This window comes from Puntigrus tetrazona, chromosome 22 (genome assembly GCF_018831695.1).
Source record: "Puntigrus tetrazona isolate hp1 chromosome 22, ASM1883169v1, whole genome shotgun sequence".
Classification (NCBI taxonomy): Eukaryota; Metazoa; Chordata; class Actinopteri; order Cypriniformes; family Cyprinidae; genus Puntigrus; species Puntigrus tetrazona.
Genome location: NC_056720.1, coordinates 1,747,758 through 1,771,474, shown reverse-complemented (window position 1 = coordinate 1,771,474; position 23,717 = coordinate 1,747,758). Strand labels below are relative to the sequence as shown.

General features: G+C 43.9%; 2 protein-coding genes and 1 pseudogene across 10 annotated transcripts in view; all 3 read left to right on the top strand.

The window, feature by feature from the left end:
* LOC122327919 (GTPase IMAP family member 8-like) overlaps nt 1-23,717 on the top strand; it is a 295,481-nt gene that overhangs the window by 94,482 nt on the left and 177,282 nt on the right. The gene's annotated exons all lie outside the window — the stretch shown is intronic.
* The window catches only part of LOC122327910 (NACHT, LRR and PYD domains-containing protein 3-like), a 98,788-nt gene that overhangs the window by 27,211 nt on the left and 47,860 nt on the right, over nt 1-23,717 (top strand). The window lies entirely within an intron of this gene.
* LOC122327923 lies at nt 10,421-23,066 on the top strand (annotated as a pseudogene).

Genomic DNA, 23,717 nt, shown 5'->3' with positions numbered 1-23,717 from the left:
TCTGTGGCTCTGTCTGGTAGACATGCGCGAGGTAGACAAGACACATTCCTTGAATGCCCCCATGTCCCAGACCAGCCTCTTCGGCGACGCAGTGGAGAACTTTGCCCAGCAGTTCTCCGCTGCCCAGAAGCAGACTGAGGTAAGAAACATACTGCCTCGTCATGCAGCTGCTGCTATGGAGCATATGGACTCCTATGGAGTCGGAAGTTCTGAGGTCGCTTCTCGCCATTCACATTCCAGGAGTGTGCAACCAGGCAGCCGACGAGCTGTCGCGAGCTGCAGTACCCGGAGAATGGAGACTGCTCTTATTTCTTTCAAAAAATAAATATGCTAAACTGTCTGAAGATTTATAACTGTGTTGTTTTCAGCCACACTGATGAAGGATGAAGAATAAATACTAACCTGTTTGTTCTTTAGTGTGTTTCATTCTGCAGGGTTATGTATCTCTCATGTTCTCTCTGTTTCTGCAGATTTCTATTCTTCTTGATTCTTTGATGCTCGTCTTCACTTGTAGACTGATGGGAATTTTCCAGCATTTATTACTGGAACGCGCTGGGAAGAGCTTCACTGAAGGTGAGAATGTTGTGGGAGGAGATTCATTGTTATTATTCAAAAATGAATCACAAAATGTTTTATATTCACATATTTTGTTTTCATTTAAGAATCTCATCATGTGAATCTCATGTGAAAACAGCATCTATTGACATCAAATAGGATTTTCAGCAGCTGATAATATTGATGATCCTTAGACTATTAACCGATTTAATCCTTCATGCCAGATTTTAATTTTTCTTTGATGTACATAATTATCATTATAGCGTTGGTACTGTAAAAATGTTATCAGATGTGCAAAATTTTGAGAGGAACCCAATTTGACATTTACTCAAGGCAAGATCTACTTAAGGAAGTCTAATAGTTGTGTAGAAGATGCTACAGAAGACCTTCTCCAAGTTATTGTTCACACAGATGCCTTGGTAGTTGTTGGGGTCATGTTTGTCTCTGTTCTTGTAAATGGGGCTGATGAGGCCCTAGTTCCAGATGTCAGGGAAGAACCCTACACACAGAACATCACTGAAGAGTTTGAGGATGGCCAGTTTGAATCTCTGCTCTGTGTGTTTCAGCATTTTATTCTGTATGGTGGATTAGAGGTGAAAATCAGAGTCAGAATCAACTTTATTGCCAGGTATGTTTACACATACAAGGAATTTGTTTTAGTGACAGAAGCTCTACAGTACAACAGGATGACAAGACATGAAAAAAGAATTATATACAAATATATAAAATATAAAAAGTACAAAATAGCAAAAATACAATATATACTATAGACGTTCAAGTATAAGCAGGAATTATGTTTTGTACAGTGTTATGTGGAAATTGAAGTGCAAATAAGTCTGTTGTATGTTAAATAAATAATGTGTAGTAGTGTTGTCAAGTGTTCAGGACATGAACTGCCTGAGGAAAGAAACTGTTCCTGTGTCTGGCTGTCCTGGTACTCAGTGCTCTGTAGCGTCGACCAGACGGCAACAGTTCAAAGATGGAGTGTGCTGGATGTGAGGGGTCCAGAGGGATTATCTTAGTCCTTATGTTCATTCTGAATAAGTACAGTTCCTGGAGAGTAGGGAGCATTTTACCACTATAATAATAATATTAATATATTAATAAATAATTATTAATAATATTTGCTCGTATCCTAAGTGAAAGCCAAAGGACTCATTCCCTCTGCACAAGGTTTCTTGTAAAATTATAACATCTAAGCCATGAATTTCTCTCAAGTCTGAATTGTTACTCTTCAAGCCGAAGACTGAGGACTTCAGACCTTGAGTATGCCACAAGGAGATGGTCTTTAGAGTTTGTTTGCGATTTTGACAAAAAAGAAAGGCACAAAAAGTGCAAGAACATAACAGATTGGATACAACAGTAAATGTAGATAATTTCAGTTGTGTTCTAGAGACTCTGAACATCAGTTTATATAATTTTGAAGTGTGTGAGTGTTTTTTAAGTTCTCATCTCTGTCCACTGTGTGTTAGTATGTGAGAGCAGATGAAACTCAGCATGTGTTGGATGTTGTGAAGCTCGGCGCTCCTCCACTGACAGCCTGGGCTTAGTAAAGACAAGAAAAAGACAAACAAAGGAAGTGACATCATCTCAAACAAAATTAACAAAAATAATGATCTGATCACAACATATTGAGTATAAAGTGTTTTGTTTTAATCCTATATAGGAGTTTTTGTGAACTTAAAGCTTAAGAATTATTGAGTGTATGTTTCACATATATTTAGAAGTAAAAAGCATTTTTCTGCATCCAACCTTTGACCTTCTTGTTTTTATCGCTGTCATTGTCCCATTGTGGTAATTATTTTTTGCAAATTTTCTGAAACTTCACACACAATCTGATGCTTTTCACGGTTTGATCGGTCAGGTCTTACTGTTTCAAAAAACATTAAAAATCTTTATGAACATTCAGGTTTTTTTGTGCTGCTATATTTGATTTGGAACTATCTAAAACCTGACACAAATTTGAATATAATGTCACTGCCTGAAAACCATGTTTTAGTTTTGAAGCATTAAAACAACTTTAATATTGTGTTTTATCTTGGAATTTCAAATCTTGAAAGTGAGTCCCTAGTGAGTCAGTAGATGTGGACAGTCATGATTGGATCAGTCTAGTAATGCTAACAGACACTGGCATCTTTCCTGACCTCTGGTTGTTGTATGGATCACATCTTTCAAACTGACATACAATCTGGACAGAAATATCTGACTTCCACAACCTATTCTTCATCTCTCATTCCTTCTGCCCTTTTTGGTCCTCACCCTATTTGTTTTATTATTACAACCTGATTTTATGATTAAAGAAGTACAGATTTGGCTTTCCATCTTACAAAAATATACCTAAAACACATAAAGGCTGCCAATGCTGGTCAATAGTACCAGCTACATTAAGAATACATGCTGTAATAGGACTTTGTCAGTTCTGCATGACGCTCAGATTTGGTGGTTTCGGAGTTGGTTTTATAAAAGTGAAAAAACGGAAAACACTTCCGTGGGTGTACAATTATATATTTTTAATATCTTTATTTTACATGTATTTTCTAATCTAAAATGAGCTTACTATGGAGTCTTGAGAGCATGTGACCTAATATTTGCTAATGTCTCTATTAAGTTACTAAAATATAAACACATGACTAATGAATCTAAATTTTACTGGTTGAAATCACTGAAAAGATTTGTTGGTTGAACAAATTTTAAATTTTAAATGATGGTACTCTATAGATGGTAAAACTGTTGAAGAGGTTTTAATCATTTTGATTCTTGTAAATGTTACTGACCTCAATCTCTCCAGTTTACAGTGTGGATCCTTCAGTAAGTCACATAACTGAATCATAATGAGCAATGAAATGTTACTGATATAGATTTCCATAATAAACCAATAATGCCACTAATTGTAGTTTCTTCATCTTGTGTGTTCATTCAGTTTCATTGAAATAACACTTTATTTTTATGTGTGAATGTTACTGACCTTAATCTCTTCGGTTTACAGTGTGAATACTTCAGTCTGTCACATAAGTGATTTACTCCTGTGTTCTTCTTTTGAATCAAGCTCAGTTTCATATCTCTCAGGTGTGGTGGGTTTTATTTCATAGCTGATGTCAGGATTAGACACTGTTTCTCTGTCAACTGCATCTACAGAGAGTGAAAAAAGGAAAAAGAGAAAACAAAGAATCAGACAGCGACAAGTATTTTCATGAACCATCACAAGGGTCCATTAATTTTTGTAAATAAATAATGTACCCAATTAAATCAATCATAATAAGGACTGAAATATTGCTGATATTGATTTCCATAATGAACTAATAATGATACTAACTGTAGTTTCTTCAGCTTGAACTGTGTGTTCATCAGTAGATCACTGAGGTATTTTACTCAAGAGCCTCCCAGTTTATTCCAACTCAGGTCTAGTTCTCTACGGTGTGATGGGTTTGATGTCAGAGCTAAAGTCACAGCAGAACAACCTTCATCTGTCAAACCACAGCTGCTTAACCTATACTGAGAGAAAGAAAGATGTCAGACTTCAGCTCCATTGAAATAACACTTTATTTTTATGTTTGAATATTACTGACCTTAATCTCTCCGGTTTACAGTGTGAATACTTCAGTCTGTCACCTAAGTGATCCACTTCTGTGTTCTTTTTTTGATTCCAGCTCAGTTTAATTTCTTTCAAGTGTGATGGGTTTGATTTTATAGCTGAAGTCAGGATGAGACATTGTTTCTCTGTAAAACTTCCAGTACAGAGAGTGAAGGCAGAAAGAGAAAAGACAATCTCCCCCCTTAGACTCTTTCTGTCTGATCTTTTTCTCTACTCCTAGACGTGATTTTCTTTTTATATCCCCCTAGTGTTCTCTAGTATGTGTGATCTGTCCATCCTTTTACATGTTAGAAGGGTTCAGTCGGTCATTGGTGTGTGCGTGGGGTGAATGAGTTTGTTCTACATGTTCGATATTAAGAAGTGTTTTTCTGTATTCATGTAAATGTCTTTTGGCATGGATAAAACATATATCATCTTTTGTTTCATTGGCTAGAGGGGTAAAACTCCCCTCTGAAAATGCTTATATAAATCATTGTATTCTGGAATAAACTGGAGTAAGGAAATATACATCTCTGAGTGTCTTTTTGCTCCCCGGCCATTACACCTTATAAGATTTAGAATCCGTCTAGAGGTATTCTACAAGAACAGCGGGATCCTAAACTTTGTTAATTATTTAACAGTGTTCATCAGTAGATCACTGAGGTGTTTCACTCCAGAGTCTCCGAGTTTATTCCAACTCAGGTCCAGTTTTCTAAGGTGTGACAGTTTGATTTCTGAGCTGAAGTCACAGCAGAACAACCTTCATCTGTCAAACCACAGCTGCTTAACCTGAACTCAGAGAAAGAGAGAAGATAAAAAACTATTTAATAACATCATAATGTCTTCATTAAAACAAAGTTTTTCACAATTTGGTCTTCAAAAAAAAAAAAAAAAAAAAAAAAAGAGTTGATCATTTAATCAAATCTTGAACATGTGTCATATTTAATGTACTTCTGTGGTTTATGTGCATCTCTTTGCTCTGCTCAGTATCTTGATCAGCTTTACTACACAGATTCAACTTTTCTGATCCAAGTAAAACTGTATCTTTTTCTGTAAATGTGAAGTACAATAATATTTCTATGAAACAGGTAAAGCTGAAGAACCTGTACCTGCACTGAATAAAGCCCTATCTAGTTCTGTTCTGTTCAGTTGTGTTAGAGATTCATTCATCTGGTTGTTTGATGACAGAGAGATGATATTGAAGAATGTGAGGATCCTAATGTCATGAACCGCGCCTCTGGCTCTCTCCGGTGTTCACCGGAGGGAACCCTTCCCAGAATATTAGTCCTCAGAACTCAATTTCCCATCATGTCATTTCCCAGCCCTGATTACTTGCCCAGGTGTACCCCATTAGACTACTATATAAGAATGGATCCGAACGCTTCTGACTCCTCATTACACCTAAAATGCAGCCTGTGTGTTCTACATTTATTATTTTTATTTCAATTCAATCATTTAGTATTTAATCATTTTTAATATTCCATTTAATCATAATCATTTATCTTTAAAGCCGTTTATATACTTATTGATTTGTTAATTGATTTTTCATGTAAATTAAATTATTTTATTATTATTATATTATGTTTCTTGTTTTTTTATATTACTTTTCATTATGTTTTTGTCTTATGACAGTGTTTTCAAGGGCTGTTTGTCTTTATGAATAACAGATACAAGGAAACTCATGGAAAGTGCAGAGTGCATTTACTTGTGTTTTGTGAGTCTTTGTGTTGTGAGTCTTTCTGTCCTGTATTTTATTTTCCAGCACCATCTCCAGACAGCAGAAGTTTGAAGAGGCTGTGGATGTTAAATTCTGTATACTTCTTAAAAACTTCATGCAATTTTGAGTACAGAATTGTTGAAGCAATAATTAACCGCTTTCCCTGGAATATTAATGGATGTAATAGCAACACATTTACAGTCTGAAATCTACCCATATATATTGTGACGAGTCGGCTGCCCCTCCCCTTTTTTTTGTCATCATCACCCCGTCCTTTATTCGCCACCCTTCACCAGGCTCCCGACGGGAGTGGGTGTGTTCGAGAGGAGGGGCGTGGTATTGTTCAGGTGTGGCGGCGTGTGACGAGGCACACCTGGAGTGAGTTTAGCCTCGTTACCGTCGCCATTAAGTACCGGACGCGCCTCTCCTCGGGAGACCGGTCTCTTCCCCCGTGCATGCACGCTGGTGTCCTCGTGGGTCCAGGAAGGGTGCGCGATGGACCTCACTCCGCCGTCCGAGAAGTGCGTCGTGGGACCTCCGTAGTCCAGGCTGTGAGCACACAGTTCATCCCACTCTGCCGCCCGGAGCAAAGAAGCGACGGAGATGCCGCGGAAGAAGCCGCCGCCCCTCGCGCCCCGGACCAGAAAAAGGGGAGCGCGTGCGACCGCCGGACTCCACCCCTTACCTGGACCCTTCCCCCCTGGAACACGGCCTAAACCTGCACTTTACCCGCAGCACGACGAGGACACCAGTTCCCCCTTTTATTTGGACACTTTCCCCCTTGGACACTTTATTTTGTATTTTTATTTTGTCAATAAAAAGCCTCTCCAAGGCCTGACGCCACGCCCACTGTGTCTGTCGTTGGCTCCTCCCATCACAATATCTATGATACAAGTGTTTATCCTGCAGTAGAGCAGAGATCTGATTCACTCGTGTGTCTCCTAGTTTATCTTCACTCAGATTCAGCTCTTTCAGGAGTAACAGGTTTTTACCCACAATTCCAGTCACATACATGCATACATGCATGCAAGATGGCGCCGTTGAGTTCGGCTGCCGTCACGACCGCTCTGGCAAAACTTTTTGTTTTTCTGTTAATTATTAGTATTTTGGATAGTCTGCGCGGTTTTCTTTATATAAGATGGCTATCACTAAATATGATCGAGCCACTCTTATATCTATTGGTGTACAATGCACCCAACTTTCGCCGTTTTTAAACCCGGACCCATGTTGGCGGCGAGATCCTGATGAAGACAAAAGGCGTGACCCGCACCGGCGTCCACGAGGGAAACGAGCGGCGTCAGGAACAGGTTGAGGGCACGCACACCGCGCTCCCTACCTAGTGTCCTGTTAGCCAACGTCCAGTCTCTGGAAAACAAGCTCGATGACCTCAGGGCAAGGATCAAGTTCCAGAGAGACATTCGGGACTGCAACCTCCTCTGCTTCACCGAGACATGGCTGAACCCAGCGGTACGGACCACGCCATACAACCGGCCGAGTTTTCTCCGTTTAACGCATGGACAGAACAATGGAGTCGGGAAGTCACGGGAGGTGGAGTGTGTCTGATGGTGACGCTTTGGATGACGAGACTGGGCCATGTTCAGGTGTAGCTCCGAGGGCGTCCAGCGTGTTCCGCAGGCGGTGGTGGGATTCATCGGAAACTAGCGGATGACACGGTAGAAAACCGTCATCAGGGCGTTTCCCAACCTGAAGCCGTGGGTAGACAAAACTATCCGCGACTCTCTGAGATCCCGCTCCGTAGCCTATAGCGCGGGATTGTCACCGAGGATATGTCTGAATACAAGGCTGCGCGTGCATACAGCGCATGCAAGCGGTAAAGGAGGCAAAGAGGCGCTACGGGAGGAAACTTGAGTCACAGTTTCAACACAGTGACTCTAGGAGCCTTTGGCAGGGACTGAGAAACATCACGGACTATAAAGCGCCAACCTCCAGAGTGGAGAGCGCGGATGCTTCTCTGGCAGACAGGCTAAACACCTTTATGCTCGTTCCGAGGCTGCAGCTAATCACGCTAATCACGCTTAGCGCCGCTAGCGCATGATGAACAGCACGCATGCGCCGAGAGAGCGCGTTCACCATTTTCGGAGCACGACGTAAGGAGGGCATTCAGGAGAGTGAACACCAGGAAGGCAGCAGGACCTGACGGCATCACAGGTCGGGTTCTGAGAGCCTGTGCTGACCAGCTAGCACCGGTGTTCACTGAGATATTTAATCTCTCCTGAAACAGTCTGTAGTCCCTCGTGTTTCAAAGAGTCCATCATTGTTCCTGTGCGAGAAGAAACCTCAACCATCTTGCCTTAATGATTACCGCCCTGTAGCTCTGACGTCTGTAGTGATGAAGTGCTTCGAGAGACTCATCAGAGACTTCATCACCGCATCACTACCGGACACACTGGACCCACTACAGTTTGCTTACCGCCAAAACCGGTCTACGGAGGATGCCATCACACACCTCCTCCACACAACCACAAGCCACCTGGATTTTAGGAAAGGGAACTATGTGAAAATGCTGTTCGTGGACTATAGTTCAGCGTTCAACACCATAGTTCCCTCCACGCTCACCTCGAAGTTGGAGGTCCTGGGACTCAGCCCATCCCTGCGTCACTGGATCACTAACTTCCTGACCGACAGACCACAAGCCGTACGGATGGGAAAACACACCTCATCCTCCCTCACTCTCAGCACTGGAGCCCCTCAGGGTTGTGTTCTGAGCCCCCTGCTGTACTCGCTGTACACACATGACTGTGTGGCCACTACAAATTCCACCACCATCATTAAATTTGCTGACGACACTGTCGTGGTGGGCCTGATCTCCAACAACGATGAGATGGCCTACCTTCAGGAGATCAACAACTTGGAGAGATGGTGTCAGGAGAACAATCTTCTCCTGAACGTCAGCAAAACAAAGGAGTTAATAGTGGACTTCAGCACGAAGCAGGTGCGCTCTTACCATCCCATCATGATCGACGGGACCCCAGTGGAGAGAGTGGACAGTTTTCGGTACCTGGGTGTTCACATCACGCAGGACCTGTCTTGGTCCTGTCACATCAACACCCTGGTGAAGAAGGCCCGGCAGCGTCTATGCCATCTGAGGCGCTTAAGGGACTTCAGACTCCCATCTCAGGTGCTCAGGAACTTTTACACCTGCACCATCGAGAGTGTCCTGACGGGAAACATCACCTCCTGGTTCGGGAACAGCACCATGCAGGACAGGCGAGCCCTTCAGAAGGTGGTGCGGTCAGCTGAGCGCACCATCCGCACTGAGCTCCCTGTGCTGCAGCACATCTACAACAAGCGGTGCTGTACCAGGGCCAGGAAGATCGTGGAAGACCTCAGCCATCCCAACAATGGACTCTTTTCTCTGCTGCATTCAGGAAAGCGCTTACCGTTCCTGAAGGCAAACACAGAGAGAATGAGGAGGAGCTTCTTCCCGCAGGCCATTCGGAGTCTGAACCAGAGAACACCCAGCACCTAAATACCGGATTCCCATGTTCACCCCTCTTTCCCCAGATACTCGCCACTTACATTTGGACAATTGCACTAGCCACTTTGCACTGGACATTGCACATCCACTTTACACTTACACTTATACACTTTACACTTTATATCTTATACTTTATATTTATATTCTATTTTATTTTATTTTTTATATTCTACTTTTGCACACTTTTTTATACATATTTTTATATTTTATATTTATATATACATTTAAATTTTGTTTCTATTTTTGGACAGTTGTAAAGAACATTTCACTGCATGTCATTACATGTATGTATGTGTATGTGACAAATAAAATTTGAATTTGATTTGATATCTTACTGGTTTGGACTCATGTCTCTGAAAGTTCGATATGAATATTCACAAAGCTGCACTTTGCAACAATCGTGAGCGAGCAGAGAAAATGTACTTCTGACAGAAAACGAGCAAATAAAGATCATTTGAGATGTTTACCATTTGGAGCATTGGGGTCGCTAAAAGAGGGCTTAAAGAATTAATTTTTGTGAATCCTCAAATTCGTTTGACAAAAATGACTTTTTCCCTTCTTTGCCTGTAGCGTAAAATTAGTGAGTGTGTGCATTCAGACTCATTTTACAGCACGGGTCACATATTATCCTTATTATTCATACAAACTGTTAGTAATCAGCAACAATGGAGGTTTATTGCTTGTCCAAATTCCCCAAACAAAGCAATTTACGAATCTTGAAAAACTGTTTTCTGTGAGTTAAGTTTAGAGTTAGGGTTAGAGGATAGAAAATACGGTAAGCTCAGTAAACAGAAATAGTAAGTGTTTACAATAAGGTTCATTCGTCAACATTATTTACATGAACTAAGAATGAACAATACTTCTAGCATTTGTTAATCAAAGTCAATGCCAATTTCAGCATTTACTAATGCATTATTAAAATCACAAGTTATGTTTGTTAATATTAGTTAATGCACGGTGAAATAACGCACTAAACAGAAATGCACTGTGGTGTTCTACTTGGATGCTACGGTTAGCTTTTTATTATTATATATGCTTCATATTTCTGTCCAGTTGGTGGAGCTGATTCACGGGATCTGTTGTAAACAGGACTTCCTTCTTCTCTCTTATCAGGAGACACGCAGCTCTGGAGAAGATCACGCAGATGTGTGTTTAACAGCGATCACAAGCCGAAAGTGCTTTAAAGACTTCTTCATCTGTTTCTACAGAACAACATTTACACAACGACTTCAAGTACGTTTGAAAAATTATGGAAAATTATGAACGGATTTCATAGATATATGAAGCGAGGTTTGTTAAAACTTTTATCTGTCGTCGAAAGTAACGAACGACCGAGAATCAGAAAGATATTATTAAAACAAACCATTTAAAGGTCTGTAAATAATGTAGCGTTAAGAATGATTCTAAAATGGTTGCTTTATTTCTGCATTTTAAGACGTGAAACCGAAAGTATTCTGTGCTCAAAACAAACCCGTTCTTCCGGTTAGAGCGGAAATGAACCCGAACAACATTAATGTTCTTTTAAACTTCTTCATGTAAATAAAGACGTGTTGATCTGAAGAGATTATGAGAGCAATTACACGACAGTATATTGATTTTTGTATTGATTGTTTGATAACTGCTCACTAGTTGTTTTTCTTCATCTTGTATTCCTCTGAACTCATGATCTTGATCTCAGACAGAGACACAGGGTCATGTTCAGATCAGGAGGAACATCTGATGATCTTCAGAGACACAAAGATCTCAGAGAAGAGAAGAAAAAGATGAGTCTCTCAAAGAAACAGAGGTAAGACTTGAGTCTGCTTTCAGAGAAAAAACTACACTTTTCAACAAGCAGTGTTTTCTCTTTATTGTCGTGTCAAAGGATTAGAAAAACAAATGTTATCAATGTTTTCAGATTGTCACTGGTAAAAAAACAGCTTGAACCTTGTCAAATGTCTAACATACAGGAATATTTAGTCTAGATAAATATGATTAATTGCTCATATATGATAAGTCCTGTACAACCACAGAATAAAACCAGTTTGGTCTCAGGTTGCACATTTACTGCATAGAAAATGTAAATGATATGGTAACTTAAACAAGTGAATCAAATGAATCATGACAAACTGAAGTGTTTGGTCTGGCTTTCTCTTTTCAGTTGTGCTTTATTTGTATGACAAAACTATACTATATCAGTATTGCCAAAAATGCATTAACAGTAATAATATTTATAATAATTAAGCAATATAACAGAGTGATATGAAGTAATATACTCTAGATGTGCTGGAAACATGAGATCAGGGCAGACTGAGTGTTTTCTCTTCTGTGGTGACAGACACACACCTAGCAGAAAACACACATCAGTTCTTGTGTTCTTCTCACAGACAGACAGAGTTTTAATGTCTGATGATCTCTGTGTGTTAGGTCTGTCGTCTCTATCATCAGCTTGTATCTGGTCAATGTGTTTCTCAGTTTCTGATTGGTGCAGTGATCTGATTGATTGTGATTCAGAGATCAGTAGAAGTTAGTGAAGCATCAGGACTGAGCGTCTGAAGAGAAAGGTCTTGCTTTCTTCGCTCATCTCTCGGTGTCGCAGGGCTTTATAATCATATTTAACTTAGTTTCAGATGTTTCCAGATACTCCCAGCTTAAGTGAAAGAGTTTTCTCTGTTCTTTTTGTCATCAGTGAAAGATCAGACTCATGTGTGTCCAGCTCTGTGTCTGTGAAGAGTGACTGGTCAAAAGAAGGTTTGCCACCGGACTTAAGTGAGGAAAAAAAATCATCTACCAAAAGGTATGACAGTAATACATTGTGTAAGCTAATTTCATGACTTTGATTTTTGTGTTATCTGTTAACTAATTAAAAGATAAATCACTGAACTTAATGTATGGTGACTTTTATCTGCTTTTATTTACTCAGTCTGGAGCTTCTTTTCAATAACACATTTATTTAGCTGTTACTAGGCATAAATTCACCCTGAAAAAAACAGTAGATCATGTAACCAAACATTTAGAGGTGTAGAAGAACACATGCACAGCTATATCTGTATGTTATTGACCATTTACAACATCAACTTTATAAATTAGACAGAAGTTCATTGTGTAATATTTAGTGCTCGCAGATCGAAAAAATAATTTCTATTGAATTAATTAAATATAGTTAAACAGTAAAGTTCTTAAATATAAGTTTATATTCAATCTTTGAATTAATGTACAAACAATATAAAGGCAGTAATTTAAATATTAGTATAATGGCATCTTTTTTTGTGACTGAAGGCCAGCATCGCTCTGTTTGTGGAATATTCTTTCCTTCTTCTTCTCTTCTTCTTTTTCTTCCGCTTATCCGGGGCCGGGTCGCGGGGCAACAGTCTAAGCAGGGGCGCCCAGACTCCCCTCTCCCCAGACACTTCCTCCAGCTCTTCGGGGACACCGAGGCGCTCCCAGGCCAGCCGAGAGACATAGTCCCTCCAGCGTGTCCCAGGTCTTCCCGGGGCCTCTTCCCGGTGGGACATGTCCGGAACACCTCCCTTGGGAGGCATCCGGGAGGCATCCGGAACAGATGCCCGAGCCACCTCAGCTGGCCTCTCTCGATGTGGAGGAGCAGCGGGTCTACCGAGCTCCTCCCGAGTGACTGAACTCCTCACCCTATCTCTAAGGGGCGCCCAGCCACCCTACGAAGGAAACTCATTTCGACCGCTTGTATCCGGGATCTCATTCTTTCGGTCATGACCCAAAGCTCATGACCATAGGTGAAGTAGGGCGAAGATCGACGTAAATCGAGCTTCGCCTTGCGGCTCAGCTCTTTCTTCACCATGACAGACCAGTACAGCGACCGCATTGCTGCAGAAGCTGCACCCGATCCGTCTGTCAATCTCTCGTTCCATCCTTCCCTCACTCGTGAACAAGACCCCAAGATACTTAAACTCCTCCACCTGAGGCAGGAGCTCCCCACCAACCTGAAGGGGGCAAGCCACCCTTGTCCGACTGAGAACCATGGCCTCAGACTTGGAGGTGCTGATTCTCATCCTGCCGCTTCACACTCAGCTGAAAACCGCCCCAGCACACACTGTAGGTCTTGGCCAGATGCAGCCAACAGAACAACATCATCAGCAAAAAGCAGAGAAGCTATCCTGTGGTCACCAAACCAGACCCCTCCGCCCCTGACTGCGCCTGGAAATCCTGTCCATAAAATAATGAACAGGACCCACGGTCAGCCAAAGGGCAGCCCTGTCGGAGTCCAACGTTGAACCAGGGAATATTCTTTCCTGGTAGATATTTAATCATTGATTAGTCGTTCAGCGTTGCAAAGCTATCAGTTTTAACATTTAAAATAACTCCTAGTTTAAGTGAATTTAAAACAATCTTCACATAAAAAAAAACCCAAAAAACATTTAACCAATGTCTACAGCCATTCAGCTTTACAGTATAATCGAGGGATATCAGTTTGAACATTTTAGATTTAAAAAAGATGGCTAATTAACACAGCTAAAATCAACTTAAAACAGTCCTCACTTAACTCCAGTATAATAAATGTCACTTTTACTTGTGCCCTTCAACAGAAATATACAGAAATTGAAATTGAAGTTATCATACACATTCTTTATATTTAATCTCAACTAAATTCTTCTCCATCAGTGATTTTGGTTTTAGTTAAATGTTTTAATTTAATTTTAGTGTGTAATGTATTTGTTTGTGTCTTTGTCTCCTGAAAAGTGATTTATTCAGTCTAACACAGAACAATGATCCAGAAATGACTGAAGGCCAGATATTAATTTCACACATGTCTGCATCACAATATATTATTAATATTAGCGTAATGCTGTTCAATAGAAGACATAGAGAAGAGGAGTTTCATGAGTTGTCGTCATGTTCTGGAGAAAACATGTTGTTTGGATGCGAAAGCAAACCCGCTTTGTTTGGAGTCAGTGGTTATGATTTATTAATAATGCTGTTCCTGAGCCGTACAAACCAAAGCTTAGTTTGTGTTCAGCACACTTTATAAAGCAGCAGAGTATTTTCTCACAGCTTCTTGTGAACAATATCACATATACAAACCTAAATAACTGTAAATAAACTACAATAAACCACATCTAAAAACGTCTCCGTTACGTATGTAACCCTCGTTCCCTGAAGAAGAGAGCGGAGACGTCACGTCGGATGACCGACGAATTGGGATCTCGCCGAGAGACCAATCTGAATCGAGAGTGTATCTAAACAAGCCAATTGAAGATTGGCATGCGCTATCGCATCCAGCTGCGCTGATCACAGCGCGTGTATAAATAAGCAGCGGGTGCAGCGCATATTCAGGTTTTCGCTGAGGAGCCGAGCTAGTGACCGGCCCCTTCAGCAGAGGTGCAGCACCGTGGCGGCGGGGCGTGGCGTCTCCGTTCCCTTCTTCAGGGAGCGAGGTTACATCGTAACCGAGGCGTTCCCTTTCAGTCGGTCACTCCGAGTCACGCCGGATGACCGACGAATTGGGATCCCTACCAAAGCGCCATGGACGCTGCCTCTTCCAGTGTCCTGTGGGAGCCCACAAGGCCCTCAGTCTATCGGCGTAGGCGGGGCTCAACCACAAGAAGCCAGCTACTTTTTGTAACACTACCCATTCGTAAGACTGGAACACTGGGAAGCGTCCCACGTTCTAGTGAACAGGGGCGTCGCGGAAGTCCAGCCTTCCCGTAGGAGGTCTCGGGCGAATACGCATATGGACAGTATTTCAGTTTGCATATGGAAAATTGGAGGTGATTGAACCCTCTTAGATGGGCAGAAGGTCTGCCGGGAAACACGGGGCTCTAAGGCTATGCCGTGGAAATACACACATAAAGTCCTCTTGGGGTACTTTACATGGCTCCCAGCCCTCACCGGTTCTCACGGATTCATCGAGAGGGCCTGGCGCCGGATGCTCCGCAACATCTGGCTGCCGAGGGAATGGAGGAGCTCGACAGGGTCTACTGTATGGGCGCTCTGGAGCGGTTAACAAGCCGACCGAAACCGGGCCTCTCAGTGCTTCTACCCGTTTGAGGTGAGAACACAGGAGGATACCGGTTCCACACGTAGGTTATAGAATCTAGCAATCGTGTTGGGGTCGCCCAGCCCGCAGCTCTACAATCTGTCAGCGAGGTGCCACGAGCCACCGCCCAGGACGATGCAACACTTGCTGAGTGTGCCCGCAACCTGAGGGGGCAGGGCATACCCTGTGCTTGGTAGGCTAGGGTAATGGCGTCCACTATCCAGTGAGCCATCCTCTGCTTGGAGGCGGCACTCCCCTTTGCCGGCCTCTGTGACAAGCGAGAGCTGGACTGAGGTCCTGAAGCTTTGTGTCCGGTCAACGTAGCATCTTAGTGCTCGGACCGGGACAAGCAACGTCAGGGCTGGGTCTGCCTCCTCCAGGGCAGCGCTTGAAGGTTCACCACCTGGTCTCTGAAGGGGTAGTGGGAACCTTGGGCGCGTAGTCGGGCCGTGGCCTCAGTGGTACCTGGGAATCCGCGAGCCCAAACTGTAGAGCACTAATCGTCGAGCGAAAAAGCCTGCAGGTCCCCTACCCTCTTGATGGAGGCCAATGCGAGCAGGAGCAATGTCTTCATCATCTTGATAAAAGAACTTTAGCACAACTGCTGGCAAGGGTTCAACGGAGCCTACTGCAGTGCTGTCCGCACTACAGACAGGTCCCAGAGGGTACTGTTGGGAGCCATGGAGGATTCAACCTCCTGGCTTCCCTCAGGAACCTGATAATCCGGCCATGCTTACCCACAGACCTCCCATCTATGGGGTCATGATTTGCAGCGATTGCAGCCACGTAGACTTTAAGGGTGGAGGGAGACAGCCTTCGCTCCAACCCTTGCTGCAAGAAGATAAGCACGACTGATAGGGCAATTCCGGGGTCTTCACCTGAGAAGAACACCACTCGACGAAGAGGCTCTATTTCAAGGCATAGGCCTGTCTCGTGGACGGCACTCTAGCCGAAGAAATGGTGTCGACTACCCCTTGAGGTAGGTCACCTAGAGCCTCCCGCATCCCATCCAGGGACCAGACATGGAGCTTCCAGAGGTCTGGGGCGTGGGTGCCAAGGGTGCCCGTCTCTGAGTCAGAAGATCCTTCCTCAGAGGATCGGCCAAGGAGGGGCTGTCGCGAGGAGCACAAGTTCTGGGAACAGAAGTCTTCACCAGTAGGGTGCTACTAGCAAGACCTGCTCCTTGTCCTCCCTGACCTTGCACAGTGTCTGTGCAAGAAGGCTCACTGGGGAAATACATACTTGCAAGGCCCCGCGGCCAGCTGTGTGCCACTGGGCAATGGGAAGTCTCTGGAGAGGCAAACAGGTCTACCTGAGTGGCTTGGAAACGTTCCCAATCAGCTGAACCGCCGGGGATGGAGTCTCCATTCTCCGGGTAGTGCAGCTCGCGACAGCTCATCGGCTGCCTGGTTGCACACTCCTGGAATGTGAATGGCGTGAAGCGCCTCAGAACGTCCGACTCCATAGGAGGAGGTGGTGGTGGGCTAGTTGCGAAATATGACAGGAGCGTAGACCACCTTGTTGGTTGATGTATGCAACGGTCAGTATATTGTCTGTGCGGACTAGTACATGCTGGCCTCGAAGGCAGTTCTCGAGACTGCCTAGGGCGAAATGTACTGCCAGCAACTTTAGGCAGTTGATGTGCCATTGCAGTTGAGGGCCCGTCAAACCCCTGACACTGCATGCCCGTTGTACGTGGCCCCTCAGCCGGTGGTGGAGGCATCCGTGAAACCACAGCATACCTGGAGACCTTCTCCAGGGCACTCCGGCCGAAGGAATGAGAGGTCTGACCACGGGGTGAAGGTTTGGCGGCAGGCCGGTGTTATTTGAACCGGTGAGTGCCACTTTGCCACGCCCACCTCGGGACTCGATCGTGTAGCCAATGTTGAAGCGGTCGCATATGGATTAGTCCCAGCGGCATCACTGTGGCGCGGCTGCCATATGCCCCAGGAGCCTCTGAAAATATTTCAGTGGGACCGCCATCCTGCTCTTGAACATATTGAAGCAGTTCAACACCGAATTGGCACGCTCCTCTGTGAGTGTGCCATCTGATCGATCGAATCCAGCTCCATCCCAAGAAAAGAGATCCTCTGGCGTTGGACAGAGTTTGCTCTTCTCCTGGTTGACCTGGAAACCCCAACTGGCGGAGGTGCTGTAGCACCAGATCCCTGTGTTCGCACAACTGGAGCCGGGACTGAGCCAGTCATCCAGTTGGTTGAGAATGCGACGCCTTACTCTCTCAGTGGAGCAAGGGCTGCTTCCGCGACTTGCATGAAAGGCAGCGTGGCGACAGGGAGAGCCGAAGGGTAGGACTTGTACTGATATGCTCGACCTTGACGAACCTCAGGAATGGCCTGTGGCACGGAAGAATCGACACATGAAAGTCACGTGTCCTTCAGGTCGATCGCTGCAACCAATCCTGGGACGGACGCACTGAATAGGCGTTTCTGTATCAACATCCTGAACAGGAGTGCTCGATTCAGGACTCACAGATCCAAGATTGGTCATAACCCACCGCCTTTCTTGGGCACTATGAAGTATGGGCTGTAAGCCCCGACCTCATATCGGCTGGAGGAAGCGGCTTTATCATGCCTTCACTAGAAGGACAGGAATCTCCGCCCACAAGACAGGGCACACGCATTGTTCACTGACGTATAGCGGATCCCACTGAACTTGGGGGCGCCGGATGAACTGAATCATATAGCCGAAGTCGAAGGGTTCGCAGGAGCCACCGGGATAGCCTGGGAAGATTCAACCAGGCATCCAGAGACCGAACTAACGGCTCGAGCGGAACCACCGGCGTGCAGGCGATGGGGCAGCGAGGGGAGTGCAGGGACCCGGCTCGGCGCCTCGTGGCGGTCGAAGCAGGGTCTGAGTGTGTGCAACTCTTACCTGCATCCCCGCAGAAGTGAGGCGGGTAGGCCGTTGGTTCGTCCTCCCAGTCTTCCCACTGCTGCATATTAGCCCAGGAGAGCGCGAGTGGCGCGGAACTGGCCCGCTCAACTCCTCACTCTCCTGGGGACCCAGAGACAGAGAAACCGCCCTTGTCGAGGTTTTAGGTAGCGGCAACATTCTCTGCCCGGCAGAGCAGCTCCCTCCATCCCGGATCTGAGGCCTCTTGCACCTGCGCTTTCCTCCAGGTTTGGCAGGAGCCTGGACAGGCTGGGTGGCTGCCCTGCTGCCAGCTCCACGGTGCTGCCTAGATTGGGGCTGCTGCGTTGGCTGCACGGGAGCGGTGGCGGCAGCAGGGGGGCACCCGGCGGCGAGCTGGCTGAGGTGGGCCGTCGGCGGCTGGGTGAAGGCAGCAGCTGCGCCGAGGGCAGGATGTTTCTTACCTCAGTCTGCTTCTGGGCAGCGGAGAACTGCTGGGCAAAGTTCTCCACTGCTTCGCGAAGTGGCTGGTCTGGGACATGGGGGCATTCAAGGAACGTGTCTTGTCTACCTCGCGCATGTCGACCAGACACAGCCACAGATGCCGTTCTGGACCACCGTAGTGGCCATCGCACAACCCAGAGACCGCGTTGTGACCTTCTTCGCCGCTCGTGGCGCGAGGTCCATCACGATACAGAGTTCTTTCAGAACTTCCAGGTCATGACCACTCCTGTGCAGATCCTTCAGTGCCTTGGCCTGATGAACCTGCAACAACGCCAAAGCGTGTACTGCAGACGCAGCTTGTCCACAGGCCGCACAAGGCACTGCCGTTCAGAGCCGACAGTACCTGCAGGCCCGGGAGGAGCACAGGATCACCGCACTAAGCGAAGCGGCATTGGAACACAGCTGCATCCCAACTGACCGCTCCACTGGGGGCGATCACCGTAACTCCCTGGCTGTGCCGCTGTCAAGGGTGGTGAAGGAGGAGGAGCCACTGGGGCAGTTTCTGGCAGTGAAAGGTGCTTTCCACATCCCAGTAAGCTCATCATGCACTTCCGGAAGAAAGGTACCAGGGTGGGGCCCTGAGAACCAGCGCGAGCCACCCTTAAATACCAATCGCCCAGCCGCGAGGGCCCGGAAGCAGTGGAGGTTTCCACTTGATCCCGATCACCTCGGCGGCCTGGGCAAGCATAGCCACCATTTCTAGATCTGTATCCAGTACATTCAACGCCTGGTAGGCGAGAGCAACCGGATCTTCACTTCCAGAAATGTCTGGCTCACCTTCCGATGCAGCGATTGACTTCTGATCATCAGGGGAGCCCAAGAGGGTACAGCTGATACCCCACGTGAGGGTCCAGACTGCCCTTTGCAGCTCCACTGGTTGCAGAGTTTAAGCTTTGTGTCACAACGAAATGGAGCCCACCTGTCTGCAGCCAGAATGAGAACCAAGTCGAGCAAACACAAGCTCCGCCTCCTTTTTCAAGGCGACAGAGCCCGCCCATCACTCCGAGATGACCACCTCCCGCAGGAAATGATTCATCCACAACCGCCACCTCAGCGTGCTAAGCCCAGGCACACGAGGCAACGATTGTGACCATCACCTAACACCAGGTAACAACCGCATCCAGAAACACACGCGGGTGTACGTCGTCTGAAGCAAGACTCCACGCTATCTTCCAAGACGCAGCGTCGAGTTTGCCAGACGTAACGTCGTCTTTAAAAAGACGCACCGCGAATGCTCTTTTAGTGCTGCGGCAACAGGGGATAGCCGCTTTGCGCACAAACAGGGGTTAGTGCAGCCTGATTGTGGCAATCCACTCGACGCAGGAAAGCGACCTCCGCTGAAACGCCGTACTCAACACTCGTAGATCGTCTTTGGAGCAGAACAGTCACGCCGGCTCGGCGAAAAGCTGAATATGCGCTGCACCGCTGCTTATTTATATACGCGCGCTGTGATCAGCGGCAGCTGGATGCGATTAGCGCATGCCAATCTTCAATTGGCTTGTTTAGATACACTCGAAGTAGATTGGTCTCTCGGCGAGATCCCAATTCGTCGGTCATCCGACGTGACTCGGAGTGACCGACTGAAAGGGAACTGTATTTTATCTTGACACTTCAGGACAGAATAAATTGCGATGAACTTTTAAAATAATATCATCTGATATTGACTCTCTTTGTGTCTTTAGTGTAAGATCAGACTCACATGTGTCTGTGAAGAGTGACCAGTCAAAGGATGACGTGCCGAACTTCAGTGAAGAACCATCACGAACCAAACAGTATTTGATGCGTTTCTTATTTTTGATTAAACATAGACTAAAAAGTATATCTGAGATTAATTATCAGAAAACTTTGTAGGTGATAAATTTATCGCAGTATTGTGTTTCTCTTTGCTAAAAAATAGTTTACAATATATATATATTGTCATATTTTTCCTAAAAATGCTTTATTTTGATTTATTTTATTTAGGCTTCAGTATGAAACATTAGATGCAGATTTACAAACTAACAGGAACCACAAAAATATTACAGACAATCTCCTGCAGATCTTCCAGGTAATTAAACACAAAAATATATAATAATTATAATAAACAAAAATGTTATTGAATAAGAGTGTTGACAGAACTATTATTTCTGAATTTTCTTTTTAAGAAGTGATAAAATAAGAATGAAACCTATTTTAGTATTATTTACAGCTAATTAACTGTTGTGTCAATTTGGCTCAACTGTCCATTATTTTTGTCTTTGTTTTTAGGATCTTGAAAGCAAAATAATCACATTTTTAAAGAAAGAACTGAAAACCTTTAAAAAAATACTACAAAAAGAGGACATGCCAAACTTTGTGACGGATTTTAATGAGAACAGAAGCAGTAACAGAGAAGCAGCTCTTGATCTCACGCTTTACTTCCTGAGAGAGATGAAGCAAGATGAAGCTGCTGATACTCTAGAAAGTAAGAGACTCATGATCATCTGCCAGACTGTCACTTATAAATGTAAGAGAGAATAAGATTAAAAATATTTGTGTTTTTATTTCTGTTCAGATGAGCTGTTCTTCATTCATCAGCTAAAGAGTAGCCTAAAGAAGAAGTATAAGTGTGTGTTTGAAGGAATCACAAAGCAAGGAGACTCTACACTTCTGAAGAACATCTACACAGATCTCTATATCACTCAGGGTTGTAGTGAACAGGTCAATACTGAACATGAGGTCAGACAGATTGAAGTTGCTTCCAGACGTCATGAAACACAAGACAAACAGGTTGAGTGCAAAAATTTGTTTGAAGCATCTGAACAAGACGAGCAGATCAGAACTGTACTGACAAAAGGAGTCGCTGGCATCGGAAAATCAGTCTCTGTGCAGAAGTTTGTTCTGGATTGGGCCAAGGAAAGAAAATCAAGATATCAGCATCATATTTCCTCTTCCATTCAGAGAGATGAACTTAAAGGAGAAAGAAAAACTAAGTTTGATGGACCTTTTATCTCAGTTTTTCCCAGAGACAAAAGGACTGAATCTTACGAGAAGAAATCAGTTCAAAGTCCTGTTCATTCTTGATGGATTGGATGAATGTCGACTTCCTCTAAACTTTAAGGATAATGAGATATTGTGTGATGTTTCATCAGCAGCCTCTCTGGATGTTCTCCTAACAAACCTCATCAAGGGAAATCTGCTTCCTTCTGCTCTCATCTGGATCACCACCAGACCAGCAGCTGCCAGTAAGATTCCTCCTGAATGTATCGAGCTGCTGACAGAGATACGAGGATTCAATGATGCACAGAAGGAGGAGTACTTCAGAAAAAGATTCACGGATCAGAATCAGGCCAAAGAAATCATCGATCATGTTAAACAATCAAAGAGTCTCTTTATCATGTGCCACATCCCAGTCTTCTGCTGGATTTCTGCCACAGTTCTCCAGAACATTTTAGAAGAGAAAAGAAAAAATGTCATGAAAATTAATGAGTCTGAAGATGCCTCCAAAACACTACAGGAGTCAAATACTGAAGACACTCCTAAGACTCTGACACAAAATGTACACACACTTTCTTAGATTTCAGATCCAGCAGAGCAGAAGAAAGTATGATGGAGAACACACACCAGATGTTTCCTGGGATAAAGATGCCATCTTTTCACTGGGGAAACTGGCATTTGATCAGCTGGAAAGAAACAATGTGGTCTTCTATGACACAGATCTGGAAGCATGTGGTATTGACGTCTATAAGGCATCAGTGTACTCAGGCATGTGTACCCAGATCTTTAAGGAGGAAACAGGGATCGTTCTTGGTACCATGTACTGCTTCGTTCACTTGAGCATTCAAGAGTTTATTGCAGCTCTTATGCTCATCTCTTTCTAGAAATCAACAAGAAAAGTGTGTTTGATCAAGACTCAGAACAGAAAAACAAAAGTGAAATTTATTTCCTCAAGACTGCAGTGGACAAGGCTCTAGAGAGTGATAATGGACACATGGATCTTTTTCTTCGATTCCTCCTTGGTTTGTCACTTCAGTCCAATCAGAGACTCTTACAGGGTCTGTTGATGCAGCAGAATAGAAATGACCAGATCAAAAAGGAAATAGTTGAGTACATCAAGCAGAAATTAGAGGATAATCTGTCTCCAGAGAGATCCATCAATCTGTTCTACTGTCTGAATGAACTGAACGACCAAACTCTGGTGAAAGAGATTCAGACCCACCTTAACAAAGGAAGTCTCTCATCTGCTGACCTTTCACCTGCCCAGTGGTCTGCTTTGGTCTTTGTGTTGTTGACATCAGAGGAGGAGCTGGAGGAGTTTGAGCTTCAGAAATTCAAGAAATCAGACGAGTGTCTCATTAGATTATCAGCAGTCATCAAAACCTCCAAAAGAGCTCTGTAAGTCATTTAATATATTTTATCATGTTTTGTTATGTAAAAAGTTAATTTGTCTACATTGAAGTTCAGGAAATTGAACTGCATATTGAAGAAGAAATAACTATGGAACAGTCTGTTTTATAATAACACGATGTGCTTCTTCTGCAGCTAACTAAAGAGCTTGTTTTGCTGCAAAGAGAAATTTTGACCTAAAACCCATGTAAATCTAATAAAATAACACTGCAATTTAATTCCAAAGGACTGCCATTTTTAAAGATAAAAATAAATGAAATAAAGTTAAAAATGTATAATGAAACCAAAATGTGTTATTATTTAATCATTAAGCAGATATATATTTCTAATTGGTTTATGGTTAATAATCACTATAGATCAGAAGTGACCAAACTTTCTGTACCTTTAAATGTATATATATATTTGCCATTAATGAAATTAAGCTGTTATTCATATTATTTACATATTTGATTAAGCTTAATTCAAGCATGCTAGTTTGTTTTGTCTGTTTGAATAAGCTAGTTTGAATAATTTTAATATATATGCCATATATTTACTGTTCATGTAAAAATAGTTGTTATAAATTAAATTTTTGTATTTAGCAAATATATTACATGTATTTACTCTTTGATAGATTTGATATATTTCTCTTGTAGGCTAAGTG